The sequence below is a fragment of the Myodes glareolus genome, chromosome 8, assembly GCF_982192425.1.
Source record: "Myodes glareolus chromosome 8, mMyoGla1.1, whole genome shotgun sequence".
Classification (NCBI taxonomy): Eukaryota; Metazoa; Chordata; class Mammalia; order Rodentia; family Cricetidae; genus Myodes; species Myodes glareolus.
The window spans coordinates 21,453,978-21,468,563 of NC_142033.1; positions in this window are offsets into that span (position 1 = coordinate 21,453,978).

Consider the following 14,586-nt stretch of genomic DNA (forward strand, 5'->3'; position numbering starts at 1 on the left):
AAATGGAACCTGAGTCCTCTGAAATAAAAAAAAAGCAAGTGCCCCTACTGCAGAGTTCTTTCTCCAGCCTCATAAGCAAAACATTGTAACCCAATGTGAGGCTCTGTAGTTGGTGTCTACTCTTGTCTGTTCGGGCCTTTGTGAGGAGTAATGCTTTTTGTGTGTTAGTGGAAAGGACCCCACCCAATCTCCATACCAGTGTGCAGAAAAATAACATGGTGCCTTCTTGTTGGAACCTTTTCTCACCAAAAATTTACAGTTTGTTTTACCAGATAGAAAATTTGACTACAAAAGGAAATAGTCACAGAGGACTAACCTGTCAAGTAAGCCATCGGCAAAGCTATATTAAAGTGATTCTCAGATCAACAAAATGAGACAATAATTTAGCTCAAAAGCAAAATAAATTTGAGGAATGTACGCAAGAAAGTCAGCAAGAAAGGTGACTGGCCAGGGGTAAGGCAGAAGCAATCAGAGTCTCAATGTCTGACATCACCAGGAAGAAATATGCACTGGGTAAAAGGCACTGTCAGGCCTCCTACAGTTGCTAGGGCAACTTAGCGTGTAGGTACCCACTGTGGAGGAAGAGATGTATCAGGCATATTAGAGTGGCATAATTAGTGTCTATGATTTTATGCTTACTAAAACATATGCTATTTTGGTTTTCCTGGTAGATTTGTCTACCAAGAAAAAATGTAGTGGATAATCTGAAAATTACAGTCCATTATTCTAAATTGACATACAAGCTTTCTGGTTTTATACTTTATTTGCACAAAATATGTTATATAATTGTGTGCTATAGTGAATGCATTGAGAGACCTATTTATAAGTTATATACTTGTCCTTCTTATGATTAAATGAATTAATCATTCTCTACCAGCAGGTCTTGCATATTTATTGGCAATCTACTGTTATTTTGTTCTTTAAGTATAGTATGTCATCTGTTTTGAACAATAATCCTGAAGAAAAAGAAATACATCCTTTTTTTAAAAGTAGAAATAAGCTTAGACATGCTTAGTAAAACTTGCCTTGAGCCACATAAGGAATAAATTGCAGTGTTAGCATTTAATTCCAAGTCTAGATGACTTTGCTCTGATTTCTTATGGAATACTGCAGCCTTAAACTCTACAAGAACACTGCGTCAGATCTGCTACTAAAGCTTTAAATCAGCCTTCACCCAGATTTAAGTGGTGTTGAATGAACCAGATTGGGAGAGACCCTGACTCGGGCCTGGAAAAGAAAAGTGAGGCTGGTAAAAGCATGGGCTTTGTGATGGAAATCAGGCCGGATACAAAGAGATTTAAATTTCAATTTAAAATATCGGAGATCTTTCTTGTGGGGAAGAAGAAATGTTCAGGAGAGTGCAGCAAAAGTAAGAGTGTTAACCAAAGGAGCAAGTGGAGCCCAGCTTCTCTTTAGTGGAGAGAAAATAATGATTATGTTTAGTCCCAGGGGCCAATTGGCAGGAGGCTCAGGGGGCAATTGGCAGGAGGCCCAGGGGGGTGATTGGCAGGAGGCCCAGGCATAGGAGTAGTCACAGGCTTCTGAAGCAAAGTTAAATGCAATTAAGTATTTAATGTTAAACTTGACTCAGGCTGAACTAGAAATCAAGACAGTCAAGTTCTCTGTCAGTGTTATCCCAAAATTAAAATTTTAATCCCATATTTCTGCTATTTATGGAATTTGGATTAAAAGTATTTGTGTGTGTGTGTGTGTGTGTGTCTCAACATTATGCTCACATGTTTCCCTGTAAGCAGTGTGTAGTAAAGTCATGTGTCAATTTTTTTCTCACTTGTCTCTAACAAACCTAATTATTCTTACTAGTTCCGTCAAGAGTTTCCCTTTTCTACTGGCTTCTTGGAGATTTCATCATGTTCTGTCTGTCTTTAATTGTGTAAAACTCACTGCCTGTTTGTGAGGTTTTATGTCTTTATGCCATTCTAGAAGATTTGTTTGAAATATTTCTTCCCCAGCAGTCTCTCTTAGAAAGTTAGGCCTGATGAGGAAACTTGTCACTGTAGACTGTGGCCTATTTCTCTACCCACTGTGTGGAGACAGCGATCAGTGCTGGTCCTGCAGAAGAGAGAGGAACACCTGGCACCTATGTTCGTGGTGCTCTATCAACCACCCTGCCCTGGCTTTTGGGTCTCTTTTGGCTTCTGGATCATCCCAGAGTGGTTTTGTTCTTGATGTACCTCCCAAGTGAGAGCCTTGCCAAGAGAATTTATGAATTCTGACTTCTTTCTCATCAACTCCTGTGGTGTAAAGAACAACCATTGTTTTAATTAGGTAACTTGATAGTACTGACATTTTCTTTTCATCGCTGTGCTTATTTTTATTTTAAACCACCCTTCATTCCCCCTTTCTCTCTGTCTCTCTGTCTCTGTCTCTCTGTCTCTCTCTCTTGCTTCTTCTTTGAGACAGAGTTTCTCTGTGTATCCCTGATTATCCTGGTACTCACTCTGTAGACCTGGCTGGCCTTGAACTCACAGAGATTCACCTGCCTCTGCCTTCCTGAGTGTTGGGATTAAAGGTGTGTGCCACCACTGCCTGGCTAAACCAATCTTTCTTAAGTTTCTATGACCTTATTGTAGGAGAGGATCTTATCAGACGTCCACCGTTTGATGATGAGGACTGCCCTACATCTTTCTTTCATAAGGTGTGTGCTTTGTATTTAATAATGTGGTCTAATAATTAACCATGAAATTGTTTAAAATAAACTCTTTCCTCTTAGGGGATCTACCACCCAGCTCCCAAATAAATACATGCAGACTTATTCTTGTAGATGCCTGACCTTGGCTTGACTTATTTCTAGCCAGCTTTTCTTTAATTATCCCATCTATCTTTTGCCTTTGGGCTTTTACCTTTCTCTCTTCTATATAATTTTCTTTCCTCTGTTACTGGTTGTGTGACTGGGTGCTTGGATCACGGCATTCTCATCCCCTTTTCCTCTTCTCTCTCTTCTCTATTCTCTCTGCTTGGCAGCCCTGCCTGTTACTCTGCTGACTCTTCAGCTCTTTATTAGACCAATCAGGTGGTTTAGGCAGGCAAAGTAACACAGCTTCACATAGTTAAACAAATGCAACATAAAAGAGTACAACACATTCTTACTTCATTAAACAAATATTCCACAGCATAAAAGAATGTAACACATATCTAGTGTTCTATAATGCATGATTTTTTAATGAAGTGATTTTGGGGGAGGTAGGAAACCCTGGTATGGAAACTGAGATTGCTAAATTCAAGTTGGGTTTGCAAAGGCAATGCAGCTATCTAGAGAAAATTTCCAACACCCCTCCAGAACCAGCCTTGAACACTGAAAAACAGAACAACTATTTCCAGGAAGCAGAGCTCAAAGTGCAGATTAGCTTAGCAAGGTGTATATTAACTACTATTAAGACAGTAAACCAGCAGCATTTTATACATAGTGCCTGTTTCTAGTAAAGAAACTGCCCCTCGTAGTGAGAAACCTTACTGTAGTATTTTATTATAATTATTATGCCTTTGTTACCTCATTATTTACACTTCCAAACCATTCTGTAGACTCTTCTCTGCCTAGAGCGTGACAAGTATGATCATCACCAATGAATTCATATGTTTTCTCATTTCCAATGAGACAAGGGAAAGACCCAATAGGATACCAGAAAGAGGCAGGACAACAACAGCAAGGTGTTTATCTTAAGGCTGACTCCTAGTAAAATTTCTCCTTGAGTTCTTCAACTGAGGGTTATCCCTCATCTTAAGCTGAAAGACGTTCTTTTTCATCATTTCTAGCTGAGGAGCAATAGCTCAACTGCTATAGAATCTTGGCTTCCAGACTCATATGTTTTAGTTGTTATATCCACACATTTGTAAATAATAACTTTGTGGATAATTCCTCCTTGAAAAATTTCTCTTTTGTTGTTCTTTGTATTTCTTGTTGGGACCTTGATAAAGAGATCATGAAAATTGGTCATGTAAGCAGACTGTGGTATGGTGGAGCTTCACATTAACATGTAACTGAGGTGCAAATTGAGGGAGCTTATGAATTCCACACAAGATGTAAACTGAAGGCCACTAAGCTCCTGACGCTGTGAAAATCTGATGCATGTGATTTTACGTATTTCTCATTGGAGAAGACTGGTATGTTTCGCTAGTAGATGGATGATTTTGGTGAAGACATTTCTGAAAGCATATGTATCTTTGGATATGTGTTCATTAATTAAAGAGAAGAAGGTGCTGAGTGTTAGCAATGATTTTATTCTATGTGAATGTTTTGTTTCCATAAAATAATCTGGATTAGGACCCTTCTCAATTCAACAGGACTATCTCACCATAATGAAAAGGGATAATAGAACACAAAACTGACTCGTCTTTTCATGAAACTTAAGAGGTACCTGTTTTAGTATCCTGACAAAATATTGACCTTAAGAAGGTAATAATGGGTGCCAGGGGGGATGACTTAGCAATTAAGTGTACTTGGACTTGTAGAAGACTCAATTCACATGGTAACTCAAAGTCACTCATAAATCCAGTTTTTGGGGATCTGGTACCTTCTTCCATTCCTCCATGGCACCAAGCATGCACATGGTGCACACATATACTTGCAAACACATATACACTTTCACACCTAAAATAAAAAAATCTGAAAAATGAAGGAAATGATACAAGGAGAATTCAGTTTTGAATACTCATTTCCAATATTTATGCTTTAACCATGTTCCTTTCAGTATGATAAGGTATTTTATATGATTCTTCCATTGGTAACTTAACACAGCTGAACTATTTCTTTTACATTTTCTCTACCATGGTAAGAATCCTTAATAACAGAACTACTATGATCAAAAGAATTTATTTTCTGTTGATAGTGTTAACTTTAATCTGGTAATGCAACATCCTCTTTGAAAGGATAATTGACAACCATGACATATCAAAGTTATAACCTGTAAATGGAAGGTTTTCAAATCATCTTCTCCTTTTAATAGCCGGAGTTCCTGTTCCTTTGTGAGTTGTTACTTTCTTAACTTTCGGAGTGACACATCTATTTGTCAGGAAAACACTCATGACAAACTTCTCATGACTGGGACCTCCCTTTGTGTGGAACTCGGCGAGGAGGAACTTCTCATCATATCCTGTGTCATGTCAAATTTGTTCTAGGATGAAATTATGGTAATCTTTTCCCTCGTTAAGCAATAGTATGTAAGACTGTGAACTTACAAGAATAAAGTTCTATATTGGTGTCAGACCCTCCTGGATAAAATGATTTTAAACTAATGGTTATCATCTCATTAATAATGATTGTTGAATTGAAAATATAGATGTTCATCAATATTCTGAGCAATGATGTCCATATACATAAATAAACACAACATTGGTTCCATTAGACTAAAATGGAGTTGACAAACTCATGTCACATGGCATAGCTGTCATTACTTCATAACTGTATAGTAACATCTGTGAAACATGTTACTCATATATTTGTGGTGATGTCCAAGTTAGCAAATTGTACTTCCGGTGGAATAAAAGCATGTTACATGCAATTATGAACACTATACAGTATTTGTTACTACTTTATATATTTTAATATACTGGGTTTTTGTTATTATTTTAGGCTATATTATTATAAATGTTTGCTGTAAACCATATTGTTTCATGCCAGTAGTAGCCTCAAACATGTTGTGTTTTGAGCTTCTCTGAATTTCACAAGGAGACCACACTGAGAGACTGATCTTGGTTTATTTATGTGTATGCTCATGATATAATATTTACACAATAATAGAACTGCCTAATGATATACTTCTGAGAGAAAAAAGTCCTGCTGTGAAGAGATGTGTTAGTCTACTGGTACTGGAACTGTTCCCTTAATGGATCCACCATTAACATCTTTCATTCTAGGTCTGAACAAAGGGTTAAGTGGCTAAGAGCACTTGCTGCCCATCCAGAGGTCCAGAGTTTGGCTCCTAGCACCCATATCAGACAGCGCACAACAACCTGTAAGAATAGCCTCAGGAATCTTTGTGAAGCATGTATTCTCTCTCTCTCTCTCTCTCTCTCTCTCTCTCTCTCTCTCTCTCTCTCTCTCTCACACACACACACACACACACATACACACACACACAAACAAATTAAAAAAATTCTTTCATTATTTTGAACATTGGAGTTGCTAGGGAGACACAGGTACATTGTTAAATTCTACAAAGGGATTTAAAGGAGGCTACAGAATTGAATTTATTGACCCGAAAAGATACTCATGATATGAAACCAAGTGCACCAAAAGAGGACACTACATAGATGTCAGATAACTTGGTCAACATGTAAAAGTATCCAATTCAAGATGAATTAAGGTGAGTTATCTCTTTTTATACTAATATAATTAACATAGTACAGAGGTAGGGTGGCTTTTGGGTTGGTTAACTTAGTGATGATGCAACATGACATCAAGAAGCCAGGCTCTTTCTGTCTCTTTATTCTGTTACCTCCATTATTACTTTAACTCAATGCTGGTTCCTCAAACAGTTACAACTTTGATTTCAGGTGCAATTGTGTAGCAGTACTTGGTTTCCCATGCATATGAGGAAGAAGACAATTTTCAACTGATAATAGCTAAGGAAATATAATTTTTACATTTGTCAGACTTGCCTTAAGCTAAGGATAATTTCCAAACTCAAAATTTTGCCTACTGATGAAGAAAAAGGTAGGATGATGTAGTCATACACAATCTAAAAAGTCTCTATGTATCCTATACTTATCAATGGATGTTCTAGGAAATTATACTACAATTTACTATCTGATTTCTCAGATTTCATTTCTTATAGAAATTTTAATGTCTATCCATATTTATCTATGAGTAGTGAGAAAACTAATGCTATATTTTAGTATCTACATGATACTTGTTTTTAAATTTCTGTCTTTGTATATCAGCACACATTGTTTTCTTTCTTTAATCTTTTAGTATGAAATTAAAGGCAATAGTTAAATGAACCCATGATTACATGTCAACAAATTTCAACAATTATCAAGTTTTTGGCAAATTTTGTCTTAAGTAGTTAATAGTAAGGAATAAATATTGATTTTAGTTAGAAAGAAGCTAAGATCTAGTCTCTTGAAATAGTTTCTCATATTTACAGAATATACCATAGTCCAAGTTAGTAACATTTAGCTGAAGCTAGTCTAATGTTCTTCCTATCAGCTGTACAAGGCTTTTTCCAAACTGTACTTAATGTATTTCTTGGAAGTTTTAGCTTTATTTAGTTTATCTGTGTCTCAAGACTTTGTATAGTGCAGCTAGCCCAAACACCAAGAGAGCTGGTGGTGCTTTAATGTATGTGTCTGAGTGAAGGAGGAAATGAGAGGGCTTGCCGAAAGCACGGTTATTTTTGTGTCTGAAATATGTGAACTTTTCTGTTTACCTGCAACATTAATAGAAATAGAATATTTTGGATACACTTACCACCGAGCGGATTTGATGTGACTGGAAGACAGTCCATGCTAGGCTTGTAGCTTCTTGTCTTGTGAGGTACCCCGACAAATACTCCTGTGAGCACAAGATCCCCAGGTTAAGAGGCACAGCCTAGAACTGGCTCCCTACTTAACACTTTGACTTTCTTTCTTGGTTTTGAAGCCCCCCCCCCAGCTCTATTCTCTTTGGGGACTTTGGGTTGAACTCAGTATTCGTGCTTCTTTACTCTGGATGTCCTCTCACAGCATGCTTCGCTGCAGGACTGATTCTCACTTTCTTACACAATAAACACTTGTCTTACTCAGCCCTAGCTCAGTACCTTGCTAGAGGATCTTAGACCCTGTGGTGGTTTGAATGAGATACCCACACACCTGTCCTGGCTTAGTCTTGGGCACGTGACCACTTGTTCTCAAGTTGATGGTGCTGTTTGGGAGCTTTAGGAGGTCTGGCTAGTTGGGTAAAGGATAGCACTGGGGATGGACTTTGAGAGTTTAAGGACTGGCACCATTTCAAATTCCTCTTTCTCCTTCCTGATTGCAGTAGAAGATGTGAGTTCTCAGCTGTTTCTGGTGTCACAGTTCCCTGTCGTGGTGGATCTTTGTCTTCCTGTTACCATAATCATAAATAAACTCTTCCTTCTTTAAGTTGTCTGGTCATAGTGTTTTATCACAGCAATAGAAAAGTAGCTAATACAGACCCAGAACCTCTAAGTGCCAATAATTCATTCATTTAAGAAATAATTGCTGGCTGCCAACTGTGGTCTTGAGATTTGGAAAAGTCTTGGGGTTACTGTGACTAGAAGGGACACAGTCTCTGAGTTGAAGCAGAGGCAGTATTAAGAAGGACAGATGTTAAATCTAAAAGGCATTACAAGGATGACTGACGAGTGCCACACTGTGTAAAGTCCTACTGCGTTTGATATGTAAAATGGGTTCCCTTTGCAGATTTAGAAAAGTCTTCCAGGAATATGGTGCTCTTACCAGAAGGGAAAAGGAAGGAGTGGCAATTCTCTCTTTGATGAAAACTTTCTCTTGTTCAGTCATGAAATCTGATTTCCCATAAGCAGAGTGATTGCTAAAGTGGCGTTTGAAGTGGGAACTTCTTGCACTTCAGGATTAGATAACTCTGATTTGTGGACTGGAAAATACATCTGTTCTTTTCACAAATCCGTGTTGTTCTGTCAGGCAGAATCAATCTCTTCTTCAAGTCTTAGCCCCTTGCTTATGCAAACAAGTGGAAAATCCCTACCTGTCTTCTTGCTAAATAAAAAAAATTACCTATTCTTTCTCATAGCCTCAGAACCCTGTACAGTAAACACATTGATCATTAAAATTTTTATGGATTAAATTGTTTGAATTTTAATCTATTTTCTTATTTAATTGATTGTTTTGATTACTTTATTATTAAAAGAACACTGTGGTATCAGTATTCAAAAGAAATTGGTTTATTTTTACTGTTCTGATTATCAATATAAAAATGAGGTGGTGATGGCATTTGTCTCGAAAGGCAAAATGTAAGGAGGGACTCATTGCATAATTCAGAAATAGACACACCTAACCACTGAGAAACTCCTCTGAGGTGCTGACAAAGGACACACAGTAAATCAGAGCTGACTAATGGAGAATAATGGGATGTCAGAAGAAGAAAGGCCTGTGCTCACATATGTTATCCCTGTTTATGGCATTCTGATGTGGGATTCCCCTCTGTTTGCTGTGATTAACATTAACGAGTAAAGAAACTGCTTTGGGTCTATAGCAGAACTATAGGGGAACAAAGCTAGGTGGGGAAAACCAAAGTGACTGCTGGGAGAAAAGAGGCAGAGATAGAGAGAAGCCATGGAGCCCCGCTGGAGCCAGACAGAACTTTAGCCGGTAATCCACAGTCACGTGGCGATACACAGATTACTAGAAATGGGTTAAATTGATATGTAAGAGTTAGCCAATAAGAAGCTAGAGCTAATGGGCCAAGTAGTGATTTAATTAATACAGTTTCTGTGTGATTATTTCAGGACTAAGCGACAAGGAACAAGCTAGCGGCCTCCTCCTATAGCATTCAGCTCTGTATTCCAAGTTATTTCATCAAAAGAACTCTGGACCCTAGTCTAGGTTCTTTCCTCTTCTAACTTTAAGTACATATTGGGCATTAGAAACGCTACAAAATACGATTCCTTATATAGGACATTAATCTTTAATAAATTGGCATGTGCCAGAATAAGAATGTAGATCAGTAGAAGAGTGCTTGCTTGGTAAGCTCAAGCTTATTCCCAGAACTGCGAGAAAAACATTTAATAAGACATCTTTTGATCACCCAAGGGGTGTTGGGTATGTGTTCCATTCATGGAGTAGGTCTTAAAGCAAATAAGATATTATTCCCTCATGTTTTATGCCACAAATGCACTAGCATATCTTGCAGGCATGGCCCCACTGTAATTCAAAGGGTTTGTAGCTGGGTTGGTGTTTATGTTTTTCCTTTGGTAGCTTGTAGAGTATCTTCTGGTGCCAAGAACACTAGTCAGCAGTTGTAGAGTTTCTAGGTAGTCAACAGCTTGACTTCCAAGCATTCAATGAGATGTGTAGGTGTTGCCTTCGGCAACAGGGCCTTGCTGTCAGTTTGTGAAGAACAACCTATAGTCTTGGCAAAGAGACTGGATTGTTTGGGGATTCTTGTGGAGTCCCTTTGGCCAAAAGCTTAATAAGATGTAACTCTATCTCCCTTTCTTATGTGATTTCATATTTGTACATATCATATTCATTCTCAGTCCTTCCCTCGAAGTAAATTCCTTCAAGATTTATCCCTATACCTCCCTATACTCCCTAAATTTGTTTTGCTTCCTACTCGTCTTCTTCCTTCTTCCTCCTTGCTTCTTCTCTATCTCCTCTTCCCATTTTTACTTTTCCTCCTCCTTCCTCCCCGTCTTTCTCCTCCCTCTTCCTTCTTCTCCTTCTTGTCTTCCTAGTCTTAATTTTTCTCCTCCCCTCCTTCATTATCATCATCATCTTCTTCTAATTTATGCTCCTATATACTCTAAGATGTGGCCCATTTTTTGGAGTGAGGTCAGCATACTAGGATCTATACCTTTACAGAAAAATCATTATCTTTCTCCCAAGTCATCAACTGTTTGTTGGTTGTTGACAAGGAATGGAGGATCATAATATTAGAAAAATAACTTTCAAACTATGTACTAAATCATTATTATTTTGAAATATATAATTCCTTTTATTCAGAACAAAATTTTATGCAAAAAGATTTTACACAAATAAATTTTAAAAAGAAAGCAAATAAGATTTTGTACCATTGAATCTTGAATAGCTAATGCATCAAATTTAGACAGTAATTTACACATATTTGCTTTCTGGTTAGCCTACATTCAACTCATTGTGGTCTCATATAGGTGAATTTCACTAAAGAAGGCAACTCTTACCCCTTGTGTTGGTTGCATACTAATGTTATTAAATATTAACCTCCTTCTTAATGCTTATGCTTAAACCTGACTGTGTATTTTGTCTTAATAAATCCTGTAATTTCCTTTGCTTAAGAAATCTGAATTTTTCCTCACAGCACTATGTTCTTATGGGTATTTTTAAAATTAAAAGTTCTTTAAAGCTGGAAGACAATTGATTTAGAAGTGATACATTCAGTATTACAATGCAATTGTTAATAGCCTATGCTACAAATAAGAGTTTGACTCTAACCACAGCTAATTCATATACTATTGTGTGACCTAGATTAACTCCTATCTTGATTCTTTTATTAGCAAAGAGATAACAAAGTAATAACACCTAATATGTAAGATTCTTGTAAAGATTAGGCTAACAAATACATGGGAAATGCTAGAAAGAAGACATGACAAGGTAAATGGTCCAAAGGGTTACTTATTCCCACTTTAATAGAATGTGAAGGCTTGTTATTCAATTATACAGGTTGTCTTATAGCACCCCAGGAATAGATTGCATGCAAAGAAACATGTGACAAATAATTGTGTGTGTGTGTGTGTGTGTGTGTGTGTGTGTGTGTGTGTGTGATGCTGAGAACTGAAGTCATTATATTGTATAGGTCAGGCAAGCATTCTATTATTGAGCTACATACTGATCCTCAAAACAAATATTTTCTTAGTGCATTTATGTCCAGTGCTGTCTAAATTCTGAATGTAGACTCAAGGAAAAGTAGATGCAGATTTTAGTTAGAAGGGACTGCATTCCAACGAAGTAAATTATATACATATGTGTGTACTAATAACCTTATAGAAAAGAAGCGGCTGTAGAAATGAAGACTAATTTTCCTCTATATAGAACAACATTAATGTCTCTAAAAGCTCATTGAAAGTTGAAAGCACTGAGAGATAAAGCACCTAAAACACCTGACCTACCAAGCATCACAGCTTAGAAATTCACCACGCTGTTTAGAAAAGGTAATCTGTCTTCATGATTGACTATCGGACTCAAGGGTGTGCCTCACTGTTGCTGCCCAGAATGTTAAGAGAATATGGTAAAAAACAGTGTTAGCTTAGGAAAAGCTAAATGTTTACATCTCAAAACATGGCTTTTACTTAATGCATACAGCCTTCCCATTTCATCATAAGATAAAAAATTAAGTTGCATCACTGTGTATTTTAGGGCAGGCTATTTTTGATGGAGTGTTCAGGACTCTCTGAAGTAGTTGCTATTTGAGCATAGATGTGAGTGAGGCGAGAGATGAATACTAAGGGAATCAGAATAGAAAGAATTCTAGGAAACAGGAACAGAATAAAGATAGGGAGGCAGAGCCAAATTCAGTAGGTCAGGAGCAAACACAGGCCATGTGGTAAAAGCATTTGGAGATGAGATAGGAGTAGGAAAATGATTTGGGGTTTATATAGATAATAGCCATATTCATTGACTCAGTGAGAATGGTGAGCAGGATGTTATATATGAGGGGGAGGATAAATTCACTAATGGCAACATCTTTGCTTACCCAGACAGCTAATTCCCTCACTAGTTTAACAATATTGTTCATGAGTAACACACACCCCAATAAACTTCCCAATAAAAAGCATTGCTTTATTATTAGAGTGATACAACCTTGGGATAATTTTAAGGGCTTCCAGAAATTAATCAGATTATTATAGGCATCTGTGTTTTATCCAGCATTAAAAAACTTGCTACAAGGTAGGGGGTATTTTAGCAGTGATAAAAATCATCCCTGACTAGTCACAGTGGCACTATACCTCTGAATCTTGTGGCACCAGACGGTCACTGTTGTAAAATTGCTAAGTGTATAGAGGACAATGTAGTAATTTGTTGGCTGATAAAAATACCTGTGGTCAAGTTGCTAACTTGTTATGCAATACAATATATCTAGTACAGCCTTACAAGAGACTCTCCTGCACAGATATTCTCTTGACTCTGCTTTCACTGTTCCATAAATTGTGACAACCATAACTGATTCATGCCCAGGGAGAAGGTTTTTTTCTCTCCATGGCTTGGGATGCAGAGACAGAATGATTCCCAAAAAATGACAAAGAAAAGGCATTTGAATAAAAGATGATTTTTTTCTCTAAAAAACTTTTTGTCTCTCTTAGAGATACTTTTGAAATGATTAATGTTGCTTTAATATCCTACAACTCTAAGAGTAACTATAAAAAAGGTCTAAATGTATGAATTCTCCCAGTGGAGACTTCCAGTCTCGTATTTTCATCTCTTTTCTTTTCCTTTCCTTTTTCAAGTTTCTACTAAACTGTTAAATTTGTTGTTATATACTGATACAGCTTTGTATCTGAATGAGATGTGTGCATGTGGAAGTCAGAAGGCAACATCAAATGTTCTCTTCCTCTGTCACTCTCCACCTTACTTTTTGAGGCAGGGTCTCTCAATAAACCTGGAACTTACCAACTTATTAGACTGACCAGCTACTAAACTCTGGGGATTTTCCTGTCTCTATAACCCTACGCCAATCCCCATGGTATTGGGGTTACATGCGCACAACATTATTCAGTTTTTATTGTGGGTATTAAGGTAGAATTCAGGACCCGCTGAAACACTGTCCCAGGCTGTCTAGTGGTTTTTGAGCGAGCTGAATAGAAAGCAGACATATTGTGATTTTCTTTCCAGATCTTTAAACAGGTAAGTCTATTTACATAGCCATTATCCCTGATTTTATAGAAGCCGATCCTCATAGTGTTTACAAAGCTGAAGACTCTTTTTTCATTTTCTGCATATTTATTTCTAGATAGAGATATAACCATGTATATAAAACTTTAGAGACATATAAAAAATTTATTTGTGTTTGAAACATAGTTTTTGTAAAGAACTAAAGGAGTCAGTCTATCTATCTATCTATATCTATTTATTTATATGATTTTTTTGGTTAGCCAAGTTTGGCAAGTCTTGACCCAGAATTAGTTGGGAGAGAAGTACATTTTCTCTTGAAGATAAATGCCTAATGAACATTTTCAAAAGAACTTATGTTCAGTAAGATACAGTGTTAGGTGATACCATTTCATTGTTAGAAGTGTCATTTTTTAAATAACTGTTTAAGAACAATTTAACCTCAAAATCCAGAGGATTTTATTTATTTATCTATCTATCTATCTATCTATTTATTTTTACTATCTTTTGTTGCTTTTTATTTTTGGGTAAATTTTTAAGTAGACAAAAATCTGACACATATATTGAATAACTTTTAGCTTGTAAATATGAATATTGTTCACCTGTATTAAGTGATGTATTTACTTGGGTATAAAGACACATCTCTTGGGCAGGGGATGTAGCTCGGTTGGTGGATTACTTGCCCAGGTATGTACCTGGGTTTGATTCTGAAAACCACATAAAACCAGATGTACTAACTGGTCATCCTAGCGGAGGGGAAGTAGACGCAGGAAGACCAGAAATTCAAATTCTGTTGGCCATCTACTGCTGGGCATACAGCCTATTCTTAAGAGTATTTCGTTTCTCCAGTAATACTCCCTTGAAGAAAACTAAATGTTCCCTTGCAAATGGTTATCAATAGGAGATAGCTTTAAGTTTAGGGATGAAGGCTTGTGTTCACTTTTCCTTCAGTTCTGACCCACATGTGGTGCAGACCCCTGCAGGCCCTGTGCATGCTGCCTCGGTCTCTGTGAGTTCACGTGTGTTTTGGTCTTACTGTACTTAAAAGGCTGTTTCCTTGGTGTCATC